The sequence below is a fragment of the Dermacentor silvarum genome, chromosome 6 (genome assembly GCF_013339745.2).
Source record: "Dermacentor silvarum isolate Dsil-2018 chromosome 6, BIME_Dsil_1.4, whole genome shotgun sequence".
NCBI classification, from domain to species: domain Eukaryota; kingdom Metazoa; phylum Arthropoda; class Arachnida; order Ixodida; family Ixodidae; genus Dermacentor; species Dermacentor silvarum.
This window is the reverse complement of record NC_051159.1, coordinates 151367033-151388102: the sequence shown is the minus strand read 5'-3', so window position 1 is coordinate 151388102 and position 21070 is coordinate 151367033. Positions and strand designations below refer to the sequence as shown.

Below are 21070 nucleotides of genomic sequence, written 5' to 3'. Positions count from 1 at the left end.
ATCGGAGTTTTGGCACATAAAAATCCCCAATTTATTTAATTTTCTGTCGGCACGAAAAGCTTTCATGGGCTTGAGTAAAGCTTATTCGTTATGAAATAGATCCTATAGTGTTGAAAGTACATCAGTGGCAGTTTAATTATTACTTGTACATCTTAACTTGGTTCTCGCGATTTCTTTGCTTTTATAGGTTATTCTTTGAGACTCTCTTCTAGCCTATTATTAAGGGGAAAGGATCAAAAAGATAACGTATATAATAACATTGAGTTTCGCGTCTTGATTCTTGAAGCAGTAATAAACAGGTGTGACTTTGTCACTCCATGTGAAGGCACTTAAGTTCTTTCTCTGCTCATTGCAATCGATGCTTAGAAACTTCCAAGAAAACTTCAGTAATGTTCATCGCCTTGCCAATTATTGCTAATTAAGAAGCAGTGAAATTGAATTCTAGAAAGAACAGCGAAGGAAGGAGGCAATAAGTGGATGTCAAGGAGAATACTGGCAAGACACGTCTTTCTCTCATTGCCTGAAGGACTATACTACATAGCTGAAAGAATGTAAGTTTTGGCTTGTTGGTATTCCATTTTAGCCTATTAGCGCACAAAGGTGACAGATAAAGCATTCACTTCCAACACTTGCTCATATTCAGAAGCGTCAAATATATATATGAAAATAAACGAATGCTATGAAGTGAGCGCTTTGACAGTGTCTGTTGCATTGTGAAAGGGAAAAATGTAAGTTTGACAACAGTACCTGTTGGATTGTCCTTGTGTCGTTTGTGCTCTAATATAGGCGAAAACTATGACTGAAGTTCGGCGTTTAGTGCATCTTAGCCACGTCTAGATTTGGCGCCGACAGATATCCTACAGTACAAGCAAACAACTAGTCCCGCTTTCTCGTTTGACTGTGTACTTGTCCCTCGTTCTAGTTTGCTCATACGTAACCTTGAAATTTGAGCAGGCTGTGCAGCGCGTGCAGCGCAATACGAAGGATGAAGTCAAGTACTTCCTCTCTCTCCTCTCTTTCATATCTCTCCTCCTCTCCCGCCCCATCGTGCAGTATGCGAACGGTGTCCCGCCGCCAATGCGGTCGTCGTGCTCGCCCGCGCTCTGATTTTGTGCGGTGTGGCAGGCACGGGTCGGCCTTTCCTGCCACCTCCGGTGGAAGCTGCCTCTTCCTGCTACACTTGCGACGCGCGTCCCCGTCTATGTGCCGTGTTGCCACTCGGGGAGGGATCACGATGTTGCTGCCGCGCTGAAAGTAGTCCACGCGCTGCGACTCCGAACAATGACTCGATCGTGACGGCGGCCCGCGCTCCAAAGGTTGCCCCCCGTTGCCGCGTCATGGCCTATCATCAGCTCGGGCTGCTTGACACAAGCTGAAGGGGACCAAAGCACCGCCAATGTGGCATATTCCACTCATCGGGTATAGCTTGTGGGTTCGAAACGTATACCGGTAACGCTTGCAGTAAGCAGCCGGATACGTTCAACGAAGTGTGTTGGCGATGAAAACCTCTGTGAGCCATGCCTTTAAGGAAAAGAGGCTTCGGCTCTGCAAATCTACACTCAACGGCAAAAGCTTTAGGGACACGCAATTCGTTAAAACAAGAAGTCAGACTAAATGCCGTCGCAGCCAACGCGTTGAAAACGTTTACAGCCAGGGGCACATGACCGGACTGGTGTTCATATAAGATTCACCAGCCAAGAAGGACGGGCGTTGGTGTCTTTTGCTATAATGTACTATCGCGCTCAATATGAGCTGCAACACGCGGGCCATGCCCGCACCTACTCTCTGGAGAAAAAAAAAAATGGAGAGGGTTTCGCATTCCCGAAATGCACATACCCCGTGCTTTAAAAAACAAAATAATAATAATAAAAAAAACACGAGGTTGTCGTTACACTTGGCGGCAGTGTATTCATATCTGCATGCGCGCACAGCTAGGTCTTGAAGTTTTTGCTTTAGTTAGGCGTTGCTGAGGGATTAACAAATGCGAAGCTCACGGGTTTCGACTTTTTTTCTGCAATATGCCAGCAACTGCGTGCGCCCCGTACTTGCCGACATATTGTGCCGTTCTTCTCATGAAAACTATGGCGATTTTTGTGAACGCACTTTGACCAAGAGACAGTGTGAATAAGTTCGTGCGTTATACGTTTAATGAACATTCATGCAGTTTCGCGCTATTCCACTGCTGTATGATGTCTAGTATGATGAAATTTTGTCTGACGCTCATCAAAAGGCACAGAAATTGTTGCTGCTTCGGTGCATATATTGCGTAGGTAAAGTCTCACTGTGGTGTGCCATTCTATAAGGCGACGAGAGGAATCACCATTCTTCTCACATGCGTCTTTCTGGAGCACCACACTCCCCACATGTTTTCGCATATATTAAAGGTTAAACTGACGCATAATATAGCTATCGTGGGAAAGTAGCTGGAAAGCACAGAGCTTTATAGACCCATATAAAACGCTTATTCACTTGCTATGTCCTCATGTACTTTTCCATAAAGTACTTCAGTACCGCATTAACTATCATGCCGCACTAAAAACCAATCCGAAGCATTGAGAACAAGGCTGCTGTACGCTGCCTATAAACATTTAAAAGGCATCCTCTAAAATAATTTCTAAACAGGAGCACTACTAAAAGGACGAGTAAAGCAATGCCGCAGTACAGGGTGAACTTTAGCGATGTTCCGACTACGAAACTGTGGAGCTTCCTTCGGACCGTGAAGTAATCGTATCCACAACAGCTTGCCTCTTATGTGACTCCGATGCCAGGGCTTTTTTTTTTCTTTTCCGAGAGCTCAGCTGACTTTCTTCCGTTATTCTGGTCTGAACACAACCAACAACAGGTAACACACTCGATTGGTGGTAGAATATGCTGGTTAAATGCGCTCTGCTGGAGCTCCAAGAATTATACCAGAAGATGCACATTATGAAAACGGATATTTACGACATGGGACATGGACTTTTCAATTTTAGTGGATAAAAGTTACGCGCTGAGGCACGGAACTCAAGAAACAGAGCGGACAAGAGCAACCATCCTGCTCTTCCGTTCCTGTTACTCGATATTTGTATTCCTGTCCTCTACCACAGCTAGCATGCAGGTTCATTTCGCGGGCAAATTTCAGCCTAAAACACACAACTTTCGGGAATGGTAACATGAGGCCAAACACAGCACCAGCATGAGTTGAAGCACAGTATGGACTGAATACATTAAATATTGCAAATAAAATAGACAAGTGACAATGTTATGCGTCGTGTTCCATTTCCTGTGCCTACTAAGGCGACAGTACGCTCTCTAATTCCGGCTACACATGTTGCACTCCAGTCAATTTCGGCTGATAATCTAAAGTCTATATTCCCAAGAGTCTAGAACGAAGAGCCTAGATTCTAGACTCTTAGTTTGTAAGGGATGGCGCAGGTATATCATCAACCTTATTTGAAGAACGAGTCAGATAAGTATGAATCACTTTTAGATATGATTATCTTGGGACGACAAGCATCAGCACTGCTTAGCGGCCGCTCGTTAAGCGAGCCATAGCCCTGAAATTACGGGAAACACAAAGGCGCGTTCTCAATTTATTCGGCCTTACTTACAGTTCAGATTGTGGTGGTACGGTAGCTCCGACACATTTAACGGTACTGCAGTACCGCCACGCAAGCTTCACGTCTGAGTGGGAAAATTTCACGTATTTCGCGTATTGTAGCAGCTAATTAGCTCGCCTTGTTACTTTATGAGAAATACTTCCGAGTATAGGTCACGGCTGCATCGTATTTTCGTGCAGCTATCGAATGCCGTTCACGTTCGGACACAAGGAACACGTTCGCAGCAGGTTCACTGACGCCGTTCCCGTGCCTTGCAGGAAAGGATTACGCGGCTTGTGTTTGTACCGCCGCCGGTAAGATGGAGGAGAGAGAAGAGTGTCAGAGAGAAAAGAAAAAAGAAAAAAAGAAAACGTGGCTAAATGGGCGAGTGAATATCAAATCGTTCGCCGGCGACGACGACAACTTTGGGAACGGCAGAAAGACCAGAAGCGGTAGCCGGATGCTGCCCCAGATGTATTAGGGTCAGCGCGGTCAATTAAAAGAAAGAGCAGTAGCGTACATGGTTGGCAGAAACGACGCATTGATAGACGAACTCGCGACGCCAGTACATAGAGAGCTTCACGTCCGGAACGTTCGATTACAGCGAGCGTCGGTGTCAACATCTTCGCAGCACTTTGCTTTGCATTAACAGAAAATTGAAGCAGCGTTACAACTGGTCGTCAGATATGGATCTTGCGCATCATTTCCGTAACGCGTCCACATTTCGTGTTGCTGTAGCCTGGAGACGCGCTTCAACGGCTCCAGCTGTCATCTCACCCGCGCCTTCTTACTATTTCTATACATTCATTTCACGATAAATTTCAGCGTGTCTTTTGGCACTGCTAAATAAGACTTGCTTAAATTTCTTGTTCCTTTTTTTTTTGTTCATGTGGTGCGCCATTCGTATGTTTCAGTCTTAGTCAAGCTTCCGAGCGCCAATCGAAGCACGATCGAATGCTTAACACCCGGTCAGAATCACGCGTGCTATCAAAAGCGCCTGCAACATCTCGGCTTCCGGAACGGACTACGTTTTACTCAGCGCTAAATCCCCGTAGCAAAATTAAGGTAGGGCGACCGGGAGCAGAGCGTGCAAATGCGCTTTATACGTACGTGTCTTCACGCCTCCGGGGGCGAGTAGACGGCCGTCGTGACTCGCCAGCACCCACAACCAGCGGCAGTAGCAAAGGCTGCAGGAGGGTTGAAGAAACACTCGAAGGCACTAAAGACGAACCCCACGCGGTGTCGTGGCCAGCCACGGCCGCCAAGTTCCGGTGTAGGGGTTAAGGACGATGGACTACGGTCGGCGGGCGACGGAAATGTTAGCGGGCAACGCCGGCACACGCTGCGGCCGATTCGATGCGGACCGTCGCGGCAGGTCCCTTGCCCCGAGCGAGAGATAGTATCCTCCGTGTTGTTGGACGGTGGCGATGCTCTTTCTGCCGCTCCAGACGGGCCGGCCAAGGCCACCGCCGCCTCCTCCGTGGCCGCACGGCCGCACGTCCTCCTCCTCCTCCCCCCGCCACAGCCCTCTTCCTCATCTTCCTCCTCGGCCCACTCCCATCCCCCCACCGTGGCATGGCCGACAAACAACGGCTTCATCGGCTGCCCTCCCCCCATCCGTAGTTGATCGTCCTTCCTTCCTTCCTTGCTTGCTCTGCGGTGGTGGAAGCGCCCGTTGGCTTCACCCCTTGTATTTTCGGCGAACCTGTCCCATCGGAAGCGGCGGCGGCACCTTCTTCGGCATTCTTAGCAGGCTAGTCGGACAGCGAGAGGCCGCTTGGGCGAGGGTTCCTGCGAAAATCTGCGTCCGTTACGTATCACACTGCTCCTGCATGCTGTGCGCACGAAACACTTAAGGACTACGCTCAGCGACGACGATACGAGAACGCTTCCCGATGATTATTAGATGGGAGCTGAGCTGCGTCTTCCGCGTGTACATAGAGCAGAAGGACTTATTGATACGTGTGATACCACTCAGGTCTTGTTTCCGTACGCCACCTCGTTTTATTCGGTTCGTCGTAGGTAACTGTCGCTACTGAAGTGAAGCCCGTGCTTGAGTTTGTTGGAGCGAGTATGAGACAATTGGATGCTTGTACGAGATGTCAGCATCACCTTATAATTATAAAGCCCGTTGCAGGACTTGATGCTGCGTGGAAATATATGAAAATAAATTAAAAACTAAAATTCAAGTCAGCTTCTAAACAAACGCTGGGGCATCAAGAGGTAGTTGTGCGTATGGTCGGTACCAATTCAGGATGCTCATAAACGTATTTCTTTCTTTCTTTCTTTTTTTTTTACTGTTCACGCTAAAGCAGCAGAAAAAGTCGTCGTGAGGATGGCCACATGCAGGATGGCAAGACGCAGCCGCTAGAACTAAGGTGCCCTCCTATAAATTCCTCCCGAATCTTGCCCCACCTTTGTTATAATAGCGCTATCAGCGACGTAGGACGATGTCCAGGTGTGTTCTGTGTCACAGGCTTCTGCTTGGCTTTCGGTGACGATAACGAGGATGGAGAAGCCACGCACTACAAATTTGACCTCAATTGAGTGTGTTGTTTGTGCTAAGACGAGAACATGGTTATAACGGCAGCTATGAAACTTATCATCCGGACGGTTCCGGCACTCGGAGTGCAATTTTCAGCTACTGCAACTCGTAGTACGCACACATAGGGCAGTCACTAAAGAGGCCAAGTTTATCTACGCCCCAAGGCGTAGAGCTCAACTACTGATAACGTAACTGCTGTCGTGCTGTAGGGATAACATCACCACTATTATGATAACATCACTACGGAAGGACTGACTGTTGGGCTAGTTGGTCTATCATGTTGACTCGAAGACAGCGCAAAAAAGCTCGACACAGGCACAAGGAACATACGTGGGCTAACAGACGATGATGACACGTTCGGCCTCGTCTGTGTCTGTGTCTAATTTTTTGCGCTAAGTTTTCTAGTCAACATCGCTACAGTAGTAGTGATGCTGCAACATTAGTGATAATATCAGTACCGTTGTGTTTCCTTTAAAACCTGAAAGTGGTCTGTAATAGACGAGCTAATATGGCTGAAGGAATCGTTGGAGGAACGCCGAAAGCAACTGGCTTCCACAACCGGTGACATTCGTGCGAATCGGTATATAGATGCGTATTGGCGGAGACAGCAGAACCAGACACAGGCGGAGGAAAGAAAAGGTCCATATCGGCGCTGGCTAATGCACTGTTATCTTTTGCGAGAACAAGGGACAACAACACACAAGCGCGGATCCGACTGCATGCATAGAACAGATTTCACGCGAAACTGCGAAATATAAAACAAAGAAAAAATTCCGGCACAGCCCATTTTATGACGACTGTCGACGTTAATGCGATTATCATTCAAGCAATGTAGTGATACACGGTATAGCTGAAGACGCCTTTACTTACAATGTTGCTTGGTTTCGCTTACCAATTGCACAGATGAGGGGTCTGTGGATGGTTAAGTATGACTAAGTTATATATATATATATATATATATATATATATATATATATATATATATATATATATATATATATATAGTCTTGATTGACGTCAGAACTGGGGCAACCTGCAGCTGTTGCGTTTCTGTATTGGGTAACATTGCAATTGTTTCTTGAGTTTAAGCGACATTTCATGGGTTAGATAAGAAGACAGCAGAAGCACGCCAAAGTTAGGGAAGTAGACTAACAACCCTAATCGCATTATCGCTATTGAATCGCGAGCGAGAGTGACGTTTCAGGGGCTAAACAGCAGACAGCAGCAACGCGTCAAAGGGAGGGGAAGTGGGCTAAGAATGGTGGTCGCAATTATATCAAAGAATAAATATTCAGTGCCACACTTGTTGAAGGACGTGCTTCACGGGTATGGCGCCCATCAGATTCAGATTAATTATCTTTCCCTAAAGGGATGTTTAATAGGAATACTCATCAATTAGAGGAGGCTTGGAAAGCCAGAAAAGCCGCAAAAAGGGTAAAAAAAAAGTGGTGCCGATGCCGCTTTAGAGTTAGCGCGCCAGTTCGCGGTATCGTGATGAACTTTGACTGCATCTATGCTAGTCCAGCCAATTTTTTATCTGTAATTAAGGACCTGATTTCATTACAAAGGAAGCGAATAACTCAACCTGGGAAATTATGGACCAGAACTGCCAAATACGAGTAAGTATATAGTTAAATTCGTAGCGTTTTGCTGAAGTACTGGAAATAAAGAAGGAAAGTCCGGCCCTAATTTGGTTCCAAGTGAATTAAACTACAGTTTTAAATGCGCAAGCCTTTCTATGCTTACCCAACGAGGAAACCTGCCCGTCCGTCACGTAAGACGAATCCAGTGACTCACCCCCCCCCCCCTCCCCCTAAAAATGGCTCATACCCCCGTAATCGAGCAAAAAATGCATTGGTTCATACCCGCGTAAGGCAGAGGCTACAAGCGCTCAACAAAGTGAAGCGAACAGCGCATACATTCATTGAAATCACCCACGTGCAAAACACAGAACAGCATACGTTTCAATAAAGAACAAGCTCAATAGAAGCATCCGAACCATCAATAAAGCATTGCACACCCTTCTCAGCAATTCTCAGTGGTGGTTTTGCAACAGCTTCGCTGGACATCCAGGTTGATAAGGATCGATAAGAGTCGATAAGGGTCGGTTGGTGTTCGATAAGGTTGATAACGACCGATGAGGGTTGATAAGGGTTTATACTGGTCGGATCATGTTTCATAACGTTGATAATGATACCGGGCTGCGTGGTGATGAGCGAGTGGCACGATGCCTACGCATACTTAGACAACTCCCAGAAGAGTTTCAGTGTGATTTTTTTTAAGAATGCTTCAGCAGACTAAACTAATCCAGTGTTGCTCCATGTGTTCTATTGCGACCCAAAGGGCGCTTTATGGCCGAAGGGCAACTCGTGACAATTTTGATCGACCAACTCAAGAACCGTCACCTAGGTGGGACCTTTCTGCCCGTCCCACAAACTCGCAGGACCTTTCAATAACGTTCTTTGACAGACTGAGCCCTGCAGTGCTGTGATCTACCTGCCTCGCTCTCGTGTCGGGCGAGCGTAAAGCGGGACGCGAAAATAACACACGATGTACTTCCCCATCCGCCTCACCGCGCGTGCGCTGTGACGATCTGTACAAGATCAGGGCCACCACCGTCGAAACGTATAACGCCTCCTTGTCGAACTTCAAGCAACACCGAGTCAAAAAGAGCTCACACTGAGGCATCTAGTGTAGGATCGATGAGAATAGAAACAGCGGCAATAAACAAGAGAGGGAACGAGGAATCGTTATCGAGTCAGCGACGTGACTGCCAGCGTTACTCTTTACATGCTTCTCTGCTTTCGTATCGTCTTTGTTACTTGGCGTTCGGCCGCTGTCAGCTAGAGGTGTGGTCCTGCTTCTCGTGCTGATTTTCGCACGTCGGATTTCACGGCCATGGGAGCTCAGCTCACGTAGAAACAAAAGGAAGGAGGGGAGGGGGAGAGAGAGAGAGAAAGACGAAGGAAGCGTGCACGGTAATCTTAACGCCGCTCAAAGAGGCCACGACCTTACGTGTCGCGAGACCTGTCCGTGTTTGAGCGCGTGTCAGAGCTCAACCTTTGCGAGAAGAGAGGATTTCGCTGAGCCGTCAAGAATATCCTGACTCTGTTGGGAGAAGAACCGGTCGCAGGAAGTGTATTTCAACACACCGAGAAGCTTTAAAGGCGGAACCACACTGTTGCTCAAGGAATTAATATCACCAAAGACTACTGCATTGTCTGACCTTTTTCATTAGGAACGTTCGTAAACCTGCAGTGTATGAAATTTATGTAAAAGAAAGATAAGTAGGTCCCTTGTGCACATTTCCGCTGATCAGCCGTTATGTTGATGCACTGATCGACGCATACTGGCACCCTGGCTATGTATGCGACGTTTTAATTAGCAAAACGACCACGGTGTGGTAGGTGGGGGCACAAAACGAAAGACACACACGACGCTAAGCCAGCGCCATGTATATCCTATTGTCTGTACCCTCGTCTTCCGCGCTTTGCTTGTTTCGCCATGAATAACCTACGCACCCAATCCTCTACCCTAGTTAGTTTGTACTCGACATGGCTTAACCGGACCAATGCAACTCGCCGATTAAGCGCGGCGTTCAATATGCTAAAGTGTTCATGCGATGATCAGCACGTCTAGCTATCAATTATGATTGACCAAACGTGGTAAATTATACGTTTTTACAAATAGTATCGTTAGCGAGAGCGGGGCGGGAATTGCGGTGGTGGGGTGTAGAGGTGCGGAGGGTGATCGATCACTCGTAGTGAGCTGGCACAATTGCGCTATTCTGAAGTATTTCCCGTACTTACGAAAAAGATTGGGGACGTATTCACATAACTTATACGTAAAATGGTTTCCGAATTCACCGGCGTCTCGGCACATGCCACTCAGGATAGAAATCGGTAAGATAACCAGCCGTTTCCTACAGCGATGGTCCATCACAATCACTATTTACGTGAGGGAAGCTTTGTGAATGCCGGTCCCGGAAGCACAGCCTTGAAATTAAGTCCGATACGTTTTCTGAAAAGCAGCTTCTCGCGTACAAATCGGGCTTGAGAAGATTTTTATGAGATCTCTATAGGTGGTGCAGAAATATTAAAAATGGAAGGGTTTGCCCGAAATCCTATCAGGCCCGGGCCTCTCCGAAACAGCGTTTACTACACACCATTATAGTGTCTCGTAGCACCGACAAAACTGTCGGTAGCGTGATCGCTTCCTTGCGGTTAATGCTAATGGCTTGTCAATAACTGTCTGCAGCGTCAGTCACTGTTGTCCGTTGTGAGCCTTGTTCTTTGTAGCTTTAGCAGATGTTAAAGCGCATTCCTAATGTTTATCGCAATTTAGAACCAATTTAGAGCTTCCTTGCAACAACTATGATAGTTTGGTACTTTGAAATGAAAACGAATTATATGGGAGGATAATGGGATCTAATCCAATTTCCACACAGTTTATTATGGGAGCGGTAACTCGAAAAAATGATCAAGTTTTACCCGAGTGCGCAGGATGGTCAGTAAACTACTGAATCGCCAGAGCTGCCATCACTGTTACTTGCTATACTATATCTCAAGGTTTTCTCATCCACTATGGTACAGTCCCAGTGGCTGCTTTTTCAAAGTGCCTGACTTGGCCAATTTTAGGCCCCAAATAGATACCTTAATTCGAGCTTACTGCGTACTTCAAGATTAGGCAGCTCGACAGAATGGTTTAGAAAATTTATTGTTTTGTATTCCGGATCTCCTTAACGCACAAAACTGTGTTCGAAAAGATTATGACAGCTTTATTTTAAATTTTACCTTGAGAGGCACAAGGCTGGGTTAAATACCGAGAAAATAACTTACTACCCAGTGAAACAGCAAGCCATGCTTTAATTACACGTATGCGCCTCATGTGACCACAATAATGTTCGTCTTGTTGTTAGCTAGATTTGGTTGACTTTCGTTAGACAATTTCGTTTATTTACAAAGAATGTAAAGGTTATTTCTTTCGCTTTATTTTTCTGTTTTCGTACTTGAGGCTTTCGTTTGTATTAGTTATAATTATGGGCAAAAAGCGTCAATAGCCTGCTTTTCCGTATTGCCCCAGGTATTATTATTATTATTATTATTATTATTATTATTATTATTATTATTATTCGCATAACAATATATATAAAAACGCATAGAGAAAAGAGCATGCGGAGACAAATACATATAAAAAAATTAAAAATTAAATTCTGGGATATTACGTACCAGAATCACGACATGATTATCAGGCACGCAGTAGTGGGAGACCCCAGACTAATTTTGACATGGAGTTCCTTAACATGCACCGAATGTACGGTACACGGGTGTTTTTGCACCCTGCTTATATGCTCATGATGAAAACACGATAGCACAGTCCTGACGCCAATAGTTAAAGGGGCCCTGAACCCACCCCTCGGGCTTGGTGAAATAACGTAGTCCGCGGGTAGCATACGCTGCTGTGAACATCTCAGCCAAGTTTTGCTGTCGTACGTGGTGCGTGGAGGTCGCAAGCGGAGCGCGAAGTCACCTTTCTCTCAAACGCCCTCGTTTCAAAAGACGCCACGATCCTCACTCTTTTCTGTGTGCTTTATTTCGTAATAAAGCACACTCCAATACACGGCTGCTATTGGTCACTCCGGTCGGCTACACAGCGGCCGCCGCGAGGTGCCGCCACGAGTCCACTGGCTAAGCGCATTGCGGCTCTCTGAGGACAGCCGCGTTTGGCTTACGTTTAGCGCGTCGTAGGCACCAAAGTCGGAAGTCGAACATGAAATTTGAACTGCGCGCCACGCTGACATTTCGAAGGCGGAGCGTTGTGGCCACGCCCCACCTCGCCGTAGCCTTCGCAGTGCAAGGCATTGAAGAAGGGAGGAGAGCACAGCGGAGGCCGTGTTTGATTGCCAATAACTCCGATTCTGCTGAACGCATTGAAGTGATTCTTTGCTGCAAAATATTTATGAAATAGCCTTCTTTCTGGGATTTTACGTGCCAAAACCAGTTCTGATTATGATGCACGCCGTAGTGGAGGGCTGCGGATTAATTTTAACCATCTGGGGTTCTTTAACGGGCACTACAACGCAAGCACATGGGCGTTTTTGCATTTCGCCTCCATCGAAATGCGGCCGCCGCGGCCGGGATTCGATCCCGCGATCTCGTGCTCAGTAGCGCTACGCCTTAGCTGACTGGGCAACCACGACGGGTTTATGAAATAGCCTATTTCCACTTCAAATGTCTTTCACCACTTCAATAAAGAGTGGCTCAGGACCCCTTTAATATGCAGTAACAGTGAGGGAGAAATGTGGTGTTCGCAGAGTATTCGCACTAGTTTATTTCTGCTCAGCGCTGTCAAGGGAGTGAGAGCGCACGGTCTTGAAACTATGACGCGCCAGTTTTCCTTTTCTTTCTTTCTTTATTTGTTTCTTTCTTTTTCTTTTTGTTACTGCACGCTGTGTGAAACGAGACGTGACCTGACACCAAAGAATTCGCTCGCTAGGCTTCGTGAAAAAAAAAAAAAAAGAGTAAGAAGTCGAACCGAAAACAATGGCACCCTTGCGTGCCACATTTCTCGCGTCAGGAACGCCTCCGACGCGTCCCGGTAACATCCTGCTACGAAAGTTTACGTTCACGCACGTTCCATTTGGCGATTCACCCAGCTTGTCGCTCGATCATTCCATGAAAAGTGCCTTTTTAGATAGCATGCTGTTCGACACACAAAGGCCATTTATATCTGCATTTTTTTTTTGCAAGCACTTCCAAGTGATTCTTAGGAGGTGTTTCTTGCGAATATTTTTATGCAGCAGTGCCGACGAAAGCCGAAGTTCTTGCTGTATTGTGGAAGAACAAGGGAAAACTTACGCAAGCGTTCATCTTCCGAGAACTTCGTCCGCCATCCTGTGTTGTGAGCCTATCGTTATAAGCGAACTTTAACAACTTCTATCTAAAGGCAAAGTTTGCAATCACCATGCTTTTCTGCCCAGGAGTACGTTCACATCAGCAAAATGCTAACGAGTACAGTGAACATTTTAGGGCTATGATTCTCCGAAGGCATGGTGGTCATTCATATTGTACATTTCTTCCTTTATGTAGATTGCGGGCTAGCGTACCATTGTTTTAAAGTATGTGCTCCACGAGCTTGGTTGGCTAAGTGCTCATCCTAGGTATGAGGACGCGGGTTCGACTACCTGTTAGCGAAGGCAGCATTTTCGGCGGGATGCAAGAACATTTGTAATACCAAACTTTTTGAGCATGTTAAAGAATATCTGGTGGTTGCAATTAATCTACGGCTCCGCACTGCGGTGTATAGCAGTACCTGGGCTTCTTTGAGACGTTAAGCTCCATGAGATGAAGGGGGATAGAAAGCTATAAGAAGAAAAAAGGGAGGTTACCGGGAAGAACGCCTGGTTTATTAACTTTGACCGGAGGTAAAGAAAAAGGAGATAGAAATAGGCAAGGAAATAGCGTGAACTCTGTGTGCTCGGCGAAGCATAGACCTTCGGTTAGAACAGCAAGCTTAAGCTAAGCCCGTCCTCTTCCGGTACAGCATTGCTGAACCGTCTGTAGCTGGCTGGGAGTGGCGTTCTCTTCGTATTTTGAATGGCCCACAGATCAACACGTGATGGCGATGGATCACAGGAGAGGCCTGAGCAGCTGCTTCTTCGTACAAATCTCGTTAAACCGGTTCGGCTCCATAACGTTTTCTGCTGGGAAGATTTGTGTGACCGTGGGCATATCCGTCGCTGCCGCGGTAACCTATTCGTCCCCCATTGCATGTTCGGGACTTCATTGGTCGGAGTGACCGCCTTTAGTAGTGCTGTGCATCTTCTTGTGCATCCTCCCGCATCTCGATGGGGGCGAAATGCAAAAAACGCCCGTGTCCCGTGCATTAGGGGCACGTTAAAGATCCCCTTGGTGGTCAGAATTAATGAGACACTACGGCGTGCCTCATAATCAAATCGTGGTTTGGCACGTAAAACCCCCGAATTCATTCATTCATTCATTCATTCATTCATTCATTCATTCATTCATTCATTCATTCATTCATTCATTCATTCATTCATTCATTCATTCATTCATTCATTGTCCTGTATAACATTCGGGCATTAATATTGCGTACGTTGCTTCTTGACCAATGCTTCCGAGCGGTTGTGTGCGACAGCAACAAGACGACAGCAACAAATACAGGAGGAAAACGACTTACAAGTTCCTGTGGACGCAGAGGTTTCGTTGTGAGTTCAGGACTCGCGACGCTGGAAGCAAGGGTTCAAGAAAAATAACAAAATAAAGCCACCCCAGAGCGCGCTGCTTGCGGAGTGCTATGTTTCAAATGTGGAAGCAAGACGCGTGCTTCCAGATACCCAACCGCTGCAGGACGCCGAGTTGATGTTTGCACAGGCGCCTGCGGTCGAGAAAATAAATAATAGGAACGCGAGAGGAGCACACGAGATCAGAGAGTGACCTTGGCCTTGGCATCCTGTTCGTTGCCGGCCGCACAAAGAGCAGCCCGAGCGTCCGCCAACAAGCCTTTGAATATCGTGAGGAATAACGGTGCCGAGTGGCTTGGCTCGGCCACGAATGACCGTGACGGGGCCATGCACTTTCGATCAGAAGCGGACGGCAGCGACCGGGCAGCGCCGCACATACGCGCCGTATTGTTCGCCGTAGTAGGTCATCCGCGTTTCGTCGTTCCGTTGGGGCTACGGCACCGTGCCCTCCGCGCATGTGTCAGCGAATTGTCAGTCCGAGATCATAGCGGATTGCGAAAGCACCAATGAAAACCGAAATGCAAGTGCCCCCTTTGGAGTTATAGCTGTCTTTTTATTTTATTGTGATTTTTTTTATTACGATGTGATGGGGGCACGATGAATGGGAGGAGCGATGGGTACAAGATGAAGGTAGAGAGGTCAAACAGAGGACCATTCGCTTCGCTGTCATATACGCTGACGGAGGAGTACCGGAGGAAGAGGAAGATGAGAGAGATTGAAATGCAGATTCGGGAAACACCTACGCATGCAACCGACAACGATACGCACTCACAGGTGTTCAGTCAAGGCAGTTGACCGCACAGCACCTCGGGGGCCACCCAAATTCATGAATGGCGATGTCTGTGTCTTTTCTTGGTACCTTGAACAGTGGCTGATACTGTTTATATGTCATAATGAGACGGAGAGCTACAGTGACTACAGTTAGGGATAAGCTATCACAAACAACAAGGATGTAAAGTGTCGATTCCCAAGGTAATCAGGGAAAATATCCAGGTCCCCATTCTGCCCAAAAACATGCACCCCGAACTTGATCAGGGCAGGAGGGAAAGCAGAGCTAAAGCTCTACTCAAGGCATACGGTAGAGACAAGGAGGCGTTGTTCGTGGACGCAGCGGAGTACCTGAGTCACGAATCCTACGTCGCGGTAGTAATAAACTCCGAGCACGAGTGCATAAGCGCGTGCTCGATACGCTCCAATAATAGCGAAATTGCGGAGGACGTAGCTCGCCCAGGCTTTAATTTCCCCCAAATTTAGATACATCATCAACGACTCGCAGTCGGCCATCAACTACGCGTGAGGAAAAATATCACCCGAGGCCGCTAACATACTCCACGGGAAAGCCTAGCTCGTATCATCAGAGGAATTCGAAGAGAGATACATCATTTGGTTCCCAGCCCACACCTCCTGTGAGTCCCCCGCTTCCAACCTCAACGAGGAAGCCCACCGTGTCGCGTGAGGTCTCATTTACCGCGCTCGCGAAGAAGCTTCCCCCGAAGGAACGGGAGGGGAGTCCTGGAAGGAGAGGGACAGAACGTTCAGATTCTGCGACATCACCCGCTTCTACTAAAAGTCGAGGTGGAAATTCACACCTCCTAGCCCCAAATTCAGATCTCAGACGGTTCACTGGAGGCGACTTAAACTAGAACCTTCCCTCCCCAACCCGGTGCACCTAGATCGCATGTATGCCCCGAACTATACCAAGATGACTTGTGTGAATTATGTAGGACAGAACACGCCACCCTAGAACACATTCTATGGGATTGCGCACATGTACAAGATAAAAATGCAGTCTCCTCAGAACAGCTTGGGGCGCGTTGGAAACCGGGCTGATCAGCTCAGATCTGCAATACCAACTATAGGCCATCCAGCGAGCTCGAGAGGCGGCCGGGAAACAGGGTCTCTCTACTGCTCCTGGCGCGGCCTAGGCCCAGACCTTAGTCCACTGGTCTCAATAAAGTTGTTTCACTCACTCACTACAGTGACTTTGCATCGAGTAGGGGGCAGTGGCGCACAAGATGGAAATGATTTGCTTGTAAAAAAAAATAGAAACTTAAAAGCTGACGGACTTCTCAAAAACCAGAGTGTAGCCTCTGCGTTGGTATTTTACGCAGTCTAAGTACATGAATAAGCTACACAGGTCACGCGTCCTTCGTACAAGGCAGGCAACTCGCACTGAGCTAGACTTCCGAGTTAGGTTGTTGCCGAATCTTCAGTAGCTTAAAAGGACTTCAGATAAACAATATACCAGTACCTTTCAAATTCCGTTTCGAAAGATGTAGCCATGGTGTTTGGGGAGGATCTTCGAGGAAGATGTTTGACCATTACAGTTTTCTGACATCGTCGATATGTGCATCACATTTTACTAAACTGCCCACGGCGTGATGCGTGATTCTACAAAACTTCTGCAGATAAAGAGTTCATGACATCAGGCCGCAGGAATAAATTACAGTTGCTGGTCTGCGCTCGTGTCGTGTTTCTTTCTCGTCCCTTGTTTTTCGCGCTATTCTACGTCAGGATTCTCAGCACTGAGATGATTTAAGTTTCATGGCTAGCACGCCCAATGTAAGGACGAACACTATAACAGCGCAGCTAAAGAAAATATTTTAGAGATAAATCATCTCTTATGGCTGATAAGGTATGGGCGGGTTTCATATAATATACGCACCAGGGCCGGCGGTGTATTTCATATAAACGTATGATTTTAACACGCCTATAATTTGCTTTGACACTGACGCGCGTACCACTTTCATCTTAGTCATGTGCTCCCTGGCAACGTGAACTCACGGGCCACGTAGGCGAATTGCCTGCAAATTTATTCCTTGTGCGAAAACTACCATTATTGTATTTATTTGAAGGAAGTACAACGCTGTCGTACTTCCTTAGGAAGTCATATCACTGTAAATCTTCTTTTTCTTTTCTTTTTGCTTACATGCAACTGAAATGAGAAATCGACAACTATCAAAGTGAGACCATGGCGATTCCAGATCGTTTATGCATGCAATCCGGAAAATTGATTTGTGATCAATGGTAAAGATACCCTTGGCACCGCAAAATTTGCACTTTCCCCAATTCGTTGCTTTCATTTAACGCATTTGAATCTTTCTTTATCTCTTAAACAAAACCGTGTCAGCGCAGTCAATACTGGTTATATAATGCCCAAGTTTCATTTATATCTAGATTCGATGACGATGCATAACGTTTTTCTTCACTTACTTGCAACTTCACCATTCGACCTCCAGGCCTTGTTGGCTAGCGTTCGCACTTCGTCGACAGTGTTGAAGCAGATGGCTAAATACAGAAGTACTCAAGAAGGGAAAAAAAAACGTCCTTCGCGTGTAGAGCCTGTCGCTGTTTTCGCCTCATTTGGAGACATCGATCACAAGTCATAGTTCGCAGTGAAGGAGAAAAAAAAAAGTCAGTTTAGGTGACTACTGCCTTTCGTTCGAATAACCTAGACAGTCACGGACGGGGTATTGTCTGTGCGATCGCATATTTGCGGGTCTCTTTTATTACTCGTTTGTTTACGTTTCGTTTTCATGCAGAGCAATCTTGCTTTCTTTTTCTTTTCTCAGTTCACTCGTTTTCATGACAGACGGGAACGGCAAAGACGAAGACGCGGGAAGCTGCGCTGATGGATGAGACAGAGCTCGGAAAAAAAAAAAAAAGGCGTCACATGTGGAAAGTTGTCGCCGTGTAGTTCCTGACGGCCGGTATGCGGCATATGTCTCTTATGCGTGTCGTGCTTCCTTCCGGGTGCTCAGTACCACGCTTCCTATATTGATATTGCTGTATATAATAAGACCGACACCCTGGCTATTTTCATCACACGCATACATCACATACTCATTCGGCGTACTTGATTAACAGGCTTGTGCATTTCCTCATGTGCACGTGTGTTAACGTAGACAGTAGCTTCGAAATGCTTCGACCCTCGTATTTCAGCGAGGATATCGGTGCCTAACAGGGAGGAGGGGGGGGGGGGGTAAACAGGCGTATGACTTGCTCGCTGGCACTGACTAAGAAACGGGCCAATCTCTTGACATAATGCACATAAACCTGTACAGCACGTATTGGTCATTGTGCTAAGCGCTAAATTGTCGAAAAAAAAAAACAGGCCAGGCGGACAGGACAGACGCTCACTAGCAATTGAGGATTTATTGAAACCTTCCTATCTGTAAGTAGTACGACCTTTTTTTATCTAGCAATCATATTAAAAAAAGAAATATATGCCCTAGAACTCGCACGCCTAATAAATCGATATGATATGGAAACATACCGGTTCCTTATACAAGACTCCATTCGTTCATATGGGGTTATTGGAGAGGAGGGTTAAGGGACAAATTTTCTTTTTTTTCCCTCTTTTTTTAGGAAAGAAAAGCCAGTGTCGGTGCGGTGTCCGTCTTTTGCAATAACGACAGACAATCCTTTTTTGGTACCGCACAGTCCTTAGCGACACAGTCCTTAGCGACACAGTCTCACTCATTCTCGTTGTGTGGTAAATTCCGCACGCGTGGCTTTCTCCAGAGACGCTCCCACACACGCCTGCGCTGCATACCTCTCAGTGTTTTATCCTCCTTTGCAAACCACGTGCTTGTGCAATGAAATTCTTGGCCTGAATTTGCAAGACATGTCGCAAGATCGCTTCATCGTTGGCCAGAGGTCGGGCCGGTGCCACTCGTAATGGAGATCGAAGACATGACAAGACGATGACCGTGACGGTGCCGGAGTGTGGAGTGTATAGGATAACGATAACACACGATAAGTTTAGTGATTACGCGCCCTTTGCATCTGCTTCAGTTTGCCTCATTTACCACAAAGCGGAACAACACGGCACAATGGGGCATTCACTGCTATACTCTATGCGACTACGAAATTAGACAATGACGGGGGCAGTAACGCACAGCATTAAACTTATGGGGTTTTACGTGCTAAAGCTATGATCTGAATATGAGGTACGCCGTAGTGGGGGAGCATCCGGATTAATTTTGACCGCCTGGTGTTTCCTTAACGTGCACCTAAATCTAAGTACACGGGCGTTCTTGCATTTCGCCCCCATCTAAATGCGGCCGCCGTGGCGGGGATCGAAGCTGCGACCTCGAGCTCAGCGGCGCCATGCAATAGGCACTGGGCTTCCGCGGCAGGTCGGGTTCCGATGTCCACACGCGGGCGCGCTGCCTCAGAGATGCCTAACACCCTACCTCGCGCTGTTCTGGCGATAGCACGGACTCGTAAAGTGACATTTCCGTCGTCCCGGACTGACCGAAAGAGTGCCTAACAAGACAGCTAAGAAAGCGTAACAAAGCGCGCACAGTGAACCGGACAAACCGTCCAATTTAGGCAGCGTAGTACGTTATTATAACTTAATTAGGCGGTATAACCTTATCCAACTTTCACAGATACGTTTTGTTTATCGTTATTTAAAATCAGCATACGGGGTGGCGCATAAGTGAGTACTGTCGCAGATATTATTCAGCGTTCAATCTTCGGATGGCTATCAATTGGGCCATCAATCACTGCACTTCGAGGTGCAGTTTCCGAAGGAGGAAATCGGGTTCTCATTATAATAACGTAACGGCCAGCGACCTCCACGGACCGAGGCCGATGGTGACCTCGTCACGGCCTTGATGTCGACACGAGAGTGGTCCACGATCGGCTCCTCTTTGGCTGCGGCCCGAATACGCAGCAGCGATTCCGCTTCCTGAAAGCGGTTCGGCGCACTAACGACGCTTAGTCAATGGGGGTCACTTCAACGCGTCGCCAACGCATGGCCCAGGGCGAGGCGACTGACGTAATAGTGGCATAGCTGCTATATACAGTGCGCGATATAGGCATTCTTACGCTGAAGAGCTGAAGAAAGACGATGCGTTTGTCATGTGTGTTTCGATTGTAAAGCAGGCAAATCTTTAGTACTGTGCTTCTCGCCAACATTTCTGTAAAGCGATGATGCTCTGGATTCTTTGCTGGCTCAAAATGATGTCGGTTATTGATGCGACTGAAATCAGTCGCAGCTAAAAAGTAAAGCCGTATGCTAGATTTAAACTCCATTTCACTCAGCTGTCCACCCAGGATACGATCCAGAGTCTGCAGCCCATATGAACCGTTGCCATTGTCACTATCGCCCACATCATTTTTTTTTTCGCCGAAGTTATCGTTGTGAAACCAGCTAACACTCTTTTATCGGAGTGGCTTGCGGTTCTTTCGAGTGACTCTCTATTTTTTTTTCTTTGAAACAAGAAGTTTCTTCCTGCATAGATCTCAAGCAAATTCTTGTCAGGCATTTTAACTGCGCTGACGTCACGTCCACCACAATTTTGTAACATTGAAGGCGGTCTAAGGAAAGGTTCTGCCAGAAAATTGGATCACTGGGTGCAGGCCGCCATCAATAGTAACAAAGCTCACGTCTAACCCAGAACATATTGGTGGACACGTCCGCTTTTCACTAATTAAATTTGAATTAACTGAGGTCATCCTAGAAAGGCCGTCCAGTTGCTGCTGCTTTTCACTTCACCTCGGTTGAATCTGAAACCGTGTGCATTTTTTTTCTTAATTTGATTGGAATTAATGATTATGCTTTGGACCTTTTTCACTGTGCATCTGTGGTTTCTAGACAAGATTTTTGGAGAAAGGCTCGTAAGCAGTTTTTTGTAGAAAGACAGAAGAAAACAAAAAATAGGGTGGACGGTG

At 46.8% G+C, this 21070-nt stretch overlaps 1 protein-coding gene across 2 annotated transcripts in view; it reads right to left on the bottom strand.

The window, feature by feature from the left end:
* Positions 1-17651, bottom strand: part of LOC119456237 (dermonecrotic toxin SPH) — a 59454-nt gene extending 41803 nt beyond the window's left edge. The window contains exon 1 of one of the 2 annotated variants that reach the window (XM_037717886.2): positions 17600-17651. The gene's annotated coding sequence lies outside the window, so the exon portion shown is untranslated. Of the gene's footprint in view, positions 1-4688; positions 5011-17599 lie in introns of those variants that run through there. The other variant, XM_037717885.2, reaches the window with a different exon arrangement.
* Positions 17652-21070: the final 3419 nt, after the last annotated feature.